The 8,568-nt window shown below is 46.9% G+C and overlaps 1 long non-coding RNA gene across 1 annotated transcript; it reads left to right on the plus strand.

Moving 5' to 3' along the window:
• The first annotated feature begins 467 nt into the window (after positions 1-467).
• Positions 468-5,952, plus strand: LOC118605155. Its single transcript, XR_004951945.1, has 2 exons — positions 468-529; positions 1,601-5,952. It is a non-coding gene; the product is annotated as an uncharacterized LOC118605155 (long non-coding RNA).
• The last annotated feature ends 2,616 nt before the right edge of the window (positions 5,953-8,568 follow it).

Raw genomic sequence — 8,568 nt, forward strand, 5'->3', positions numbered from 1 at the left:
GACATCTCAGCCTTCCACCAGACAGCTTCGCTTACGTTACTAAGTTCCCCCTTGACGCGTCGGTTTTTAGACTCGTCTACTGACGGGGCACAAGAATGGACGATTCCAAAACATAAAAGGAGTGTCCGGCGAGCCAAAGATGGCCCGCACTCCTAAGAAGACAGGTTCCTGGGGCGACACAAAAATAATTGAGAGTCGCTTTAATCAGCTACACCCGAACCCAGCGCGGCAGTGGCAATGCCACCCCTCCCCTTCCTCCTGATCGCCGTGGTTCCGCCGGTAGAATCCTCCGCCCACGGACGCGGGAGCGAGCGCGGGTCACGTGAGCCGGTTCGGGGCCTGCGGCAGGGCGGCCGGGCCGGGCCGGCCGGCCGGCCGGCCGGCCGGCGGTGGCGGCGGGTGGCGGCGGGCGGCGGCGGGTGGCGGCGGGCGGCGGCGGGTGGCGGGTGGCGGCGGGTGGCGGCGGGCGGCGGCGGGCGGCCGGAATCTCCGGGAGGAGTCCGCCTCCTGCGCGCCCCGCTCAGGAAGGGTATTGTGTATCTGTATCTTGTACTTCGGTCTTGCCAGGCTCTTGAGGGTGTTTTAATCCCCCCCCAGAAAAGGCTGTGGCTGCCCGGGGAGGGCTGGGAGGGGAGGGGGCGTTGTTTGATGGAGACAGTTTCAGTTGGGAAGATGGAAGAGTTCGTGAAATAGGTGGTGGTGATGAGGGGACTACAGTGTGCATGTGTTTAATGTCACTGAATTGCGCAGTGAAAACGGTTAAAATGGCAAATTTAATGTAATGTATATTTTACCTCATTTGAATGGAAAACAACAAAGAACCAGGTTCTTGGGTTGCTTAATATTAAGTTTGAACCCTTCCTGTCTTACCTTAAGCTATACCTCTGGGCAGGTCACTGGACTTCCCGGCTTCAGTTTCCCCGTCTGTAACGGGAGAAGCCACCTGGTTCATGTGCGTGGCCTCTGGACTGTTTTCATCAGCGCAAACGGATTCTCCTGTTCGTCAAAGTTTTGATTTCTTGTTCCGTCTGCAGCTTTCCACCAGCCCCTTTTTTCTAGAAAGTGGCAAATCAATGATGGAGAAATAAATATTTAACAGAAAAGCTTGGAGACAGCTGAAGGTCTGGCAGCTGGGTGTCTCAAGGAAGAGTTGCTACCCAGAGTTGCCATGCATTACTGTTTCCCAGTCAAGGGACATGTCACGTTCTTTAATGCACGAAGATTGTTAATGTGCTCATGAAAGGGAAAAAAATGTATATTTCGAAAGTATATTTTCTTGTATTGACCATCAGCAGCTCCATCACCCTGAAAAGGCAGAGAACTGCCCCTGATGCTGTGATGGTGCGAGTGCCACTGGGAGGCGCCCTGTTGCGCTTTGCAGATTTACAAATTGAAGATTTGTGGTAACCCTCCGTGGAGCAAGTCTATTTGGTAATGGTTTTCCAACTGGCTCTGATGATGGTTACCATTTTTTTTTAGCACTAGAGTCTTTTTCAATTAAGATATGTACATTGTTCTTTTAGAAAATGCTATTGATCACTAGACTACAGTGAACACGCATTGGGAAACCAAAAAATTTGCATGACTCCCTTTATTGCAGTATTCGCTTTAAGGCCATGGTCTGGAACTGAACCTGCAGTATCTCTGAAGTCTGCTTGTGCAGTGGTGAGTTAAAAATTTGATTCTTGCCATCTTAGAATTACAGTGTGACAAGGAGCAGCATTCATGAATCAGGACATCACAAAAGTGAGTGTAAAAGTGCGTTTGTAATAGCGATGCATGACAGGGCAAATTTCCCCAAGTAGGCGGAAGACCAAACCCTGCACCGAGAGAAGAGGGTCCTTTGGCGGAGAGTGTGGAAAGAATTCAACACACACGCCATAGTCTCAGATGCAGACGGACAGTGACGATAGAGGCAGTAAAGGTACTGAGAGGAACGCCAGGTGTTAGGGGGATTCAGTTCATCTATCACAGTTCCTGTGAGTTACAGGTTAAAAGGCTTTGTCTACCCATTTCCTTTGACATGAACACACAGTGAGGAAGGGGAATAGTATGTATGTGAAAACCGAAAGTGTAGAAAATATAGCACGAGAAGCCTGCTGGCAGTTCCCAGCATTTAATCCATAGGTCCCCCTACAGTTTTAACCGAAAGACATTCCTGTTTCCCCTGTACTGGTGTGGGGAATGGGTTGTTAGCAATTTCAGTAGAAATCTTCCTTTGTTCTAAAGGTGTCCTGGTGGCCTGATTGCCGAGCTGATCAGCACATTGCAGTCTCTGATTGCGGCTTGATTAACATTTTAATTCTCTGAGACAAATGTCTGTTGCCTAAGACACCCGGTCTGTGGTGTTTTGTGACAGCCCTAGAACACTAATACACTAGGTGAGTTTGTGATATACATAGAAAAAAGGCCTAGAAGGGTACACGTTAAACTGAAAACAGAATTTGATAAAGATAAGTAGTATCGGTGATGTTCATCAGAGAGAAATGTTAACTATAGGGTCTAGGTGGTAGATTTATAACTTCACTGGAAAATTCTTTCAACTTTTCTGTATTTTTGAAAATTTTTATAATAAATGATAGGAAGGGGACTTTAAGAAGCCCCCAACTGCAACAATTGGAGCCTCAAAAAGAATTAAAAACTGGGCCATTTTCTCATTCTGAAAAGAAAAGACTGAAGCAAAAAATAATCTTGCTTTTTTTATTTTATCCTTACTATTTCAGGGTAATCAAATAGCTGATGAGGGAAGGTTCTTCTTGATGGGAGAATTCTAGCCAGTAAATGCATTGAGATCTGTTTGATGGCCAAGAACGTGGTCCGGGTTGGTGAACGTTCCCTGTGTGCTTGGAGCACGTACGCTGCTGTTGGGCAGAGTGCCCATCCCGGTACTAACCAGCCCGACCCTGCTTAGCTTCTGAGATCAGATGGGATCGGGCTTGTTCAGGGTGGCGTGGCTGTAGACTCCAGCTGCTTTTGATTAGTATTTGCGTGTTTTGTACTTTTCCCCATCTTTTCACTTCTAATCTACCCATGTACTTAGAGTGAGGTTTTTTAGTACTTAGAGTGAGGTTTTTTAAGACAGAAAATGTTCGGGTCTTGTGTTTCGTTCCTTTATTTGTTTTTATCTGGTATAACAAACTGATTTTCAATTGGTTTATTTAGACCGTTTGCATTTATGTAGTTATTATAATGTAATTATTGACACGATGGGGTTAAGTACGATATTGTTATTTCCGGTTTGTCCCTCTGTATTTTGTTCCTTCCCCCTCTTATTTGAATATTTTTTAGTATTCTATTTTAATTTAATGATTGGTGTTTTGATTCTGTTTTATTTTTCAGTGTGTGCTTGCTCTAGAATATGATATATATTACTGACATTTTACATTCTGCTTAAAGTGAATATTTTACAACTTTATGTAAAATATAGGAAGCTTACAACCTCCTAGGTCTCTGTCTCCTCATTTTTACGATCACATATGTTACATCTACAAACATCGAAAACGCCCACGACGATGTGACCAGTTTTGCTTCAAACAAGCATTTTAAATAATTTAAGAGGAGAGACAGCGTCTCCCATATAGATCCTGTTTCTGTCGCACTTCATTGCTGAGTTTCCAGGTTTCTCTCTGGCATCATTGTCCTTCAGCCCGAAGAACTTCCTACCATTTCTTTACACCAGGTCTGCTATCGGTGAGTTCTCTTAGTTTTCCTTCTGCGGTATCGTTGTTTTCACTCGTCAAAGGTATTTTTCTAGATGTAGGATTCTGGGTTGACAGCCTCCACCCCCAGCACTGTCAAGATGGCCCGTTGTCTCTGGCCTCTTTAATTTCTGACGAGAAGTCTGTATAATTCAGATTGTTAACCTTGCATGTAATTTGTCATTTTTCTCAAGCTTCTTTCAGGATTTTTCTTTATCTTTGGTTTTCAGCACTTTGAGTCTGAGGTGTAAAGGCATGGCTTTAACATTTTTTTTACGTTATCCTGTTTGGTGTTCTCGGCATTAGCTGCCTGCCCTGCCTCCGCACAGCCCTGTGACTGGGGTGCGCACACTCTCTAGACCTCAGGGGCTTACTTCCCAGGCCCCCTGTCCAGTGAGACCGCTTCTGTGGGAGTCTGGCCTGCAGTGCACCCCCGTGGCCTCTGCATGGGCTGCCCAGGGCACAGCCGCACACAGCACCTGATCCTGGGTCCCTGGTCCCTGATCCTCGGAGCGCCACAGGCCCTCAGGCTTCTGGACACGTGCGACTCGGATTCTCAAACGTGAAGCTATCAGGGATGGCGATGCATTTCATGTGTGTCAGACCTTTGTCTTTCTAAATCTATGGATTTGTGATTTACTGCATATACGGCATTTACCGATACAGATGTTTATATATAAGAAAATTGTATGACAGTCTACAAATGTATTATAGCAGAGCATTTAAAATATAAAATATACCACATGCATGAAATACCAATATTAAATATGTAAACATATAGTCAAACATATATGGGTAAATATAAAGTAAATGTGTATAGGTAAAACTAGGTGAAATGTCTATTATAATAAATTTGTATAATATAAATTATATGTACTACGTAGTATAAAATACTATATATAGTAAAATCTAAAGAAAATCAAAGGCACGATAAAAATGTAGTACAGAGTAAAAATTGACATTTAGTGTATATATGTACACATATAAGAAAATATATAACATATCACCAAACACCATAATGTATTTTCATGAACTTTATGTATTATTCTGAAATTTGCACTTTTTTCATCATGTTTATGAGATTCATTTTCAAGTACGCAGCTCCGGCTCACATTTTCACTGCCGAAGAGCATTTCGTTGTAGACTGCACCCTAGTTTCTTTATCCATTATCTGGTGGAAATGTGGGTGGTTTCAGTTTTTCGGCGTTGCAGACAGTGCTGTGAGGAGCGTTCTCACACGCGTGCAGGTGTGTGTCTGAAGCACGTGCACATCAGGGCTGGAATCGCTGCTTCCAGGGAGGGGCATCTTCAGTCAAATAATGTCAGATTATTTCCAAAGTAGTTGTGTCGCCAGGTCAGCTTATTCCCGTAGTGACATCAGAAGAAAGCTAATGATGTCACTGCATAAATTTGCAATTCTTAAAATGACATCATGGTTAAGAGGCTGTAGGTCGGCACTGGACGTGTAGAACCCCACGGCTGACCAGCCGTGCGGCTAACCCTGTGAGTGAGCTCGCCAGCTGTGTCACTGAGCTGGTTCCTTCATGTCCCTGAGTGTCTTCGGCCAGCTTCCCAGAAGCAGCTGGGATGGGGTCTTTGTGCAGGTGATTAAGGAGGAAGTGAGGGCAGGGGAAGGAGTCAAGCTGAGCTCTAGCTTCTCCTGGTCCCTGAAGCTTGGAGCATGAATGACACCTGGAGGCAGAGTGGCCAGACTGTGCCCGTAGCAGCCAGCTCTAGCTTAGGGTTGCCAGGAGGGCTTGGGTGTGGGCTGGGAACAGTTTTCTGAGAAGGTACGACTGGGATGCACCAGGGACCGGGGATCTGGATGGGGTGATGTCAGCTTTGCCTGCTGCACCTGTGATACAGTGGTGACTGTGCCCTATTCTGCCTCACAGGACGGTTATGACACAGTCTGCACAAATAGTTTCATAATTCTTTTCACCTAACACTATCAATATTTTCTTCACATTTTTATGTAATATTTGTAATTACCGTTCTAAAAAATCACTAAGTAAATACACTGCCGTGCTCTGGGTTGTGTCCTGGAAATAGGGCATCAGTGGAAACATGGGTAAAATCTAATGTTGGGAGTTTAGTTAATAGTAATGTACTAACGTTAATTTCTTAGTTGTGACCAATGTGCCATAACTACATAAGATGTTAACAGTAGGTTTATGAGAACTCTCTGAACTACCTTTGCAACATTTTTGTAAATTTGAAATCATTCCAAAATAAAAGGTTCATTGAAAATTGAGACTCAGATATTTATGCACCCATATTTATAACATGATTCACAAAAACCAGAAGGCTGAAGCAACGCAAGTGTCCGTTGGATGAACGGATGAACACAGAGAGGGCCATACACAGTGGGATATTATCCAGCCTGGGAAAGGAGGGGAATTCTCACACCTGCCGCATCATGGATGGACCTTGGGGACGTCATGCGGAGTGAACTAACCAGACACAAAAGGACAAATCCTGTGTGATTCTACTCCTAGGAGGACCCCAAGTAAAAGTCAGAGACAGGAAGTAGAAGGAAGCGTTCGTGTTGCACGGTGACAGTCTGGGTTTGGGAGGATGGTAAGTTGCAGAGATGGTGGTGGTGACAGATGCAGAACAGTGTGAATGTGCTTAAAGCCACTTGTAAATTTTATCTTGTGTATAGCGTACTACAGTGTTTTAAAAAGAAAAAAGAAATAATTGAAAGCCATCGTGTGTGGTAGTCGTCTTCTTGCTGGCGGCTGGGCGACCTTGAGCCCTTGGTGACAAGGCGGAGCCCGTTCTTGGGGACATCGCCCTCGGGCTCCGGAACCTGTTGGGATCGGCACGCGCGGAGACGGAGCCGGCCGGGCCGCCAGGGGGCGCTGCGGGCCCTCGCCAGTGCGCCGCCGGCCCGCCCCCCGCGTTCCCCGGGCGGGGGCGCCCCGCGCCGGGCGGCTTCTCGGGAGCCCCTGCGCGCGCGGGCCCGTCCCTGAGCCGGGGAGCAGGGAGCGCGCGAAGGCGGCGGAGGGGCCCCGAGCGTCGGGCGCGGCCCCGGCCGGCTCCGCGGCTCCCGCGCCTGCTCCGGCCTCCCGCCGCCGCGCGCAGCGTCCGCCTCGTCTTATCTTTCTGGGGCTTTAACCGGAAGCACCCACTGACCCACATCCAGGTTTTTAAATATTTACGTTTTACCGAACCTGCCTCAGACTTTGTAATGAAAAAAAAAAAGGATTCGAAGGTCCCTTCCTCTCCCCTAATTCCATTCTCTCCCCGCTCCTCAGAAGAAGCCATCATGTGTCCATAAGGAACATAGACATGGTTTGGCATTTTGATTTTTACTTTGTTTACAGCAGAAAAGAACAGCTTTGTTAGAAGGGAAAGTAAAGCAACAGGACACTTCCAGACACGGAAGCAGCCGAGCCAGAGAAGGGTGACTCGAAAGGCTCGAGGGGCCTGTTTGGCACTTTGTCAATGAAATTTTTAATGATGTAATTGTAGCCTCACGTGCAGTCGTAAGAAATAGTCCTCTTTGCTCAGGTTCCTTGAATGACGCAAAGCTGTTGTGTGATGTCGCAGCCAGGGCGCTGACCTCGGCGGGACCCTGGGGCCTCGCTCAGCTTCGTCAGTTTTCCTGTGCTCATCTGTGCTTCGCGGCAGGGACATTAGTGGGGTGTCACGCCCAGCTTCCCACGGTGCCCTCCCCCCGAACGATGGCCTCCAGGTCCGCCCGTCTTGGGGCACGGCGTCCAGCTCGCCCACTGTGTTAATGCCCTGCGATTTATTCCTCATCCCACGTGGACATCACAGTGGGTTGGCTCGGGGTTTGGAGGATTATGAACAGCACTCTGATGAAGAGTCTTGTATTTGTCTCCGTGAGCTGCAGAGACTATGACCAGAAGTGGAATTTCTGGTCACAGGATGTCTTCCTCCCAGTTTTCTTCAATATTAACAAATCGTCCTCCAGAGGATCGAAATGCATTTTCACTCCCTCCAGCAGCCTAGGAATATCTGTTTCTCCTCATCTGGGTGCCTGTCTCTTGTTTGCATTTGCATTTCCCTGATGTGAGTAGGTTTCTGATTTCGGCAGCAGAGGAAATTATTAAAAGCAACAGAAATCTCCAGCAGAGCTGGGAAACCGGGCCCAGAGCGAAGCAGACAGAAGTGTACAGCTCGTGCCAAGAACTGGCCAGTGAAGACATCTGTCCCCTTGCCAAGTCCCAGGGGTCAGCTCATATGCGCTGGTGTGGTCAGTAGCCCCTGGATGTTGGTGGAGGCCCACGGCCTCTGCCCCTACATGTGGGGAGCAGGTACGGCCACTGCCGTGAGTTGTCGCCATTGCGGAGGCCTTCTGTTCCCTGACCCCAGGTCCCTTCCCATGTGAACCTGGCTGAGTGCTGCTGACATTTCACCTTCTACATGGGAAGAGGCTTTCTTGGAGGAGGGGAATTCTTCATGGAAAGAAAGGTTTAGATTCCGAATGGCCCGAGAAGAGTAGTAAGCATCCACTACACCTAAGTAAGGTTGAACATCTTCCGTGTGTTTATCGGCCTCTCAGGTTCCTTCTCAGTGAATCGCCCATACGTAGCCTCTGCTGCTCTTGGTGGTTCATCTTTTTCACATCGACATGGATGAGTTCTTTATAAATTCCAGATTATAACTTTGAAATCCATTATATATGTTAAAGTACATTCTTCCAGTCTGTGGCTTATCTCTTCACTTGTCATGATGTCTTTCATCATACAAGCTTGTCATCTTGGCACTCAAATTGTTGATTTTTCTTTATTGTGTGTGTTCTGGTTTGAGAACGTGGCTAGATGAGTTATTTGCATTAACTCTTCTGTTGAAAACAACTAAAATGCTGGATAGAACATGAAACCCACCTTATTCAAAT

Source organism: Rousettus aegyptiacus, unplaced genomic scaffold, assembly GCF_014176215.1.
Source record: "Rousettus aegyptiacus isolate mRouAeg1 unplaced genomic scaffold, mRouAeg1.p scaffold_m13_p_7, whole genome shotgun sequence".
NCBI classification, from domain to species: domain Eukaryota; kingdom Metazoa; phylum Chordata; class Mammalia; order Chiroptera; family Pteropodidae; genus Rousettus; species Rousettus aegyptiacus.